Source organism: Scomber japonicus, chromosome 3 (assembly GCF_027409825.1).
Source record: "Scomber japonicus isolate fScoJap1 chromosome 3, fScoJap1.pri, whole genome shotgun sequence".
Taxonomy (NCBI): Eukaryota; Metazoa; Chordata; class Actinopteri; order Scombriformes; family Scombridae; genus Scomber; species Scomber japonicus.
The window spans coordinates 1,439,006-1,442,586 of NC_070580.1; the positions used below are offsets into that span (position 1 = coordinate 1,439,006).

At 58.3% G+C, this 3,581-nt stretch overlaps 1 pseudogene; it reads left to right on the top strand.

Annotated features, from left to right (window-relative positions):
* Nucleotides 1–511: 511 nt before the first annotated feature.
* LOC128356293 (uncharacterized) lies at nt 512–2,937 on the top strand (annotated as a pseudogene).
* Nucleotides 2,938–3,581: the final 644 nt, after the last annotated feature.

Sequence of the window (3,581 nt, forward strand, 5' to 3'; positions counted from 1 at the left end):
GGAGATACCGGTCATCACCGACCTGTGTCTCCGTGTCCAACGCTGCGCGGTCCAGGCCACGGGAAGAGCGATGGGGACCATGGTTCTGCAGGAGCGAGCGCGGTGGCTCAACCTCGCCAGCCTGTCAGACAGAGAGAAGGACGACGTCCTGGACATGCCCATTGTCCCGGAGGGTATTTTTGGTTCCGCCCTAGCATCGATGCAAAAACGGTGTGAAGCCAAAAAGAAGGAAGACGAAGCTCTCAAGCTCTGCCTCCCTCGCAAGCCCCCAGCTCCCTCTCCACCTGCGCAGCGTAAATCCTTCGCGCAGGCTGCCTCCCAGGTTTCGCAGTTCAAAATACCAAAACATCCGAAACCTCAGCCCGCCCCGCCGCCCGTGCCCGGGCGGCCCGGCTGGTTCAAGAAGCCCTCGGCCCCAGCTACAGCTCCGCCGGCACAGCCCGCGCAAGCTACCAGCCACCAGGCCAGGAAGAAGAAGAGAGCGGCCTGACCGCCCCTCTCTTCACCGGTGATGCAGCTGGAAGTTCCCCGTTCTCCAGCTCCACCTGTTTGGCTTCCGAGCGTGCACTCCGGGGCCCCCCACGCCCCCATCTCCCGGCTGCCACGGACCGTGCCAGAGCAGACCGGGAGAGACGGACATCTGACGGCAGAGGGTTCAGCGGTTGCCCCTCTCCCATGTCCACAAGCACGCACACACACACAAGTTTTCATAAAGAAAATAAAATGTGCCCCGCTGTCGCATCCAGGCCGAGTGCCGAGGGCGCAGCGCATAAAAGCCAAAACTATAAAATGTCCTCCCGGGCCAAAGTGCACAACACTGCCCAGAGGCCATGTCAGTTTTCCACCACGAGAGGGCACCACCGCACCGCGGTTGGGACCTCTCATGGTGGAGGAGCTGCAGCGCGTCTCACCTCTCTGCCGCAGGTGGGAGAGGTGGGCTGCGCTCGCAGCTTCACCCTGGGTGTTGAAGACGATTTCGAGAGGTTACAGGCTGCAGTTTGCCGCCGTTCCCCCTCGATTCGCCGGCATAATACACTCCCAGGCTCAGGGAGAGTCAGCTCGTGTTTTACAAGAGGAAATCCTCTCACTGTTAAACAAAGGAGCAATCTGTGTCGTTCCTCCCGCACAGTGTCAGAGCGGTTTTTACTCCAGGTACTTTCTGGTCCCAAAACGGGGGGGGAGTGGTATTCGCCCTATCCTGGATCTACGTGCTCTGAACACATTTCTCAGGAAATACAAGTTCAGGATGCTCACACACGCATCCCTGCTGCGCCTGGTGCGACAGAACGATTGGTTCACTTCTGTCGATCTGAAAGACGCGTATTTCCACATTCCAATATATCCTCCCCACAGAAAGTATCTGAGGTTCGCTTTCCAGGGGACGTGCTACGAGTACCGCGTGCTCCCATTCGGTCTGTCTTTAAGCCTGAGGGTGTTCGTCCGGTGCACGGAAGCGGCGATAGCCCCGCTGAGACAGCAGGGCATTCGCTTGGCCACATATCTGGACGATTGGCTGCTTTTGGCACAATCGAGGCAGGAGGCCATGGCGCATACGCGTATTCTCACACGGCACCTATTAGACCTGGGTTTTGTGATAAACGCGGAAAAGAGCATGCTGTGCCCGACACAGGACATAATCTTTCTGGGATTATCCCTGGACTCGGTGATTTTCACGGCGCGCCTCTCGGCGGAGCGAGTGAGAGCTTTCAGAGCATGTCTCGCGCTTTTCCATCCAGGCAAATCTGTTCAATTCAGATTGTGTCTTCGATTACTCGGACTGATGGCGTCAGCCATTCTCGTGGTTCGTCTCGGTCGCCTCCACATGAGGGAATTCCAGCTCTGGGTGGCCTCATGCGGGCTGGATCCCGTGCGTCATGGCGCACGGAGAGTGTTGGTTACGCCGGGGTGCGTCAGGGCACTGCGCCACTGGCGAGCCCCGTCTTTTCTGACCCGCGGGGTGCCCATGGGCTCTGTCCTGTCCAGGAAGGTGATCACTACGGACGCCAGCCTGACAGGGTGGGGCAGAATTCACGAGGGCCGGTCAGTGAGGGGCCGCTGGAGTGTGGACCTCCAGCGGTCTCACATAAATTTTCTGGAACTTTCAGCGGTGTTCCTCTCCCTGAAACACTTCCTTCCGTCTCTCATGGGCCATCATGTCCTGGTGAGGACGGACAATACCACGACGGTAGCGTACATCAACCGCCAAGGGGGGTTGCGCTCTCGTCAGTTGCACATGCTGGCACGCAGACTGATCCTGTGGAGCTGCGGTCGTCTCCTCTCCCTGAGGGCGACGCACGTCCCGGGAGCTCTGAACACGGGCGCGGACCTGTTGTCCAGGGGCGCGCCGGTATACGGGGAGTGGACTCTGCACCCGGAGATTGTGGAACAGATATGGGCCCGTTATGGTCGGGCCGCGGTGGATCTGTTTGCGTCAAGAGGAAACGCGCAGTGCGCGCTGTTTTACTCTCTGCGCAGCCTGGATGCTCCCCTCGGCATAGACGCACTAGCGCACGTCTGGCCGCACGAGCTTCTTTACGCGTTCCCTCCCTTGGCCCTGATACCCGCCACTCTATCCAGAGTGAGGGACCACGGCCACGCGCTGATTCTGATAGCTCCGCATTGGCCTGCGATGCATTGGCTGGCGGAGATATATCGGTTGCTGTGCGCGCAACCTTGGCAGCTCCCGCTGCGCAGGGACCTGTTATCGCAGGGGGGGGGGCGGTTTTCCACCCGCACCCAGAACGCCTGGCGCTGTGGGTTTGGCCCCTGAGTGGTTCAATTTGTCAGCTGTGGGACTCCCACAGCGTGTGATTTCCACTATACAAAGTGCTCGAGCCTCTTCCACTAGGTCTCTGTATGACTGTAAGTGGAGAGTGTTTGAGGACTGGTGTCACAGAAATGGCCATGTTCCTTTTCAGTGTCCAGTGGGTGTGATATTGTCATTCTTACAGGACCTGATTGACAAACGAAAAGCCTTCTCCACAGTTAAAGTGTACTTGGCAGCTATAGCTGCCTGTCACGTGGGGTTTAGGGAACAAACAGCGAGCCAGCACCCGCTGGTTTGCCGTTTTATGAAGGGAGCGCGCAGGCTTCTCCCCGTGTCCAGACCGCTGGTGCCACCATGGGATCTGGCGGTGGTTCTGGAGGGGCTCAAGGGTCCTCCTTTTGAGCCGCTGGGGGGAGCAGGCTTGAAACACCTGTCTCTCAAGACAGTGTTGTTACTGGCTCTGGCTTCGGCTAAACGGGTTAGTGACATCCATGCGCTTTCGGTGCATCCATCATGCACTCAGCTTTTCCCGGGGGATGTGAGGATGATTTTGAAGCCCAACCCGGCCTTTGTGCCTAAGGTAGTGGGCTCATGTTCTCCTATTGACCTTGTGGCCTTTGCTGCCTCACCTGGAGAGCAGCGGTCACATGCGTTATGTCCAGTCCGTGCGGTGCGCGCTTACATGGACAGGACTAAGGGTTTCAGGAGGAGCGATCAGCTGTTTGTCTCCTGGGCTAATCCTCATAAGGGGAAACCTGTCACAAAGCAGCACCTGTCCCACTGGGTCGTGGAGGCGATTGCTTTGGCTTATACG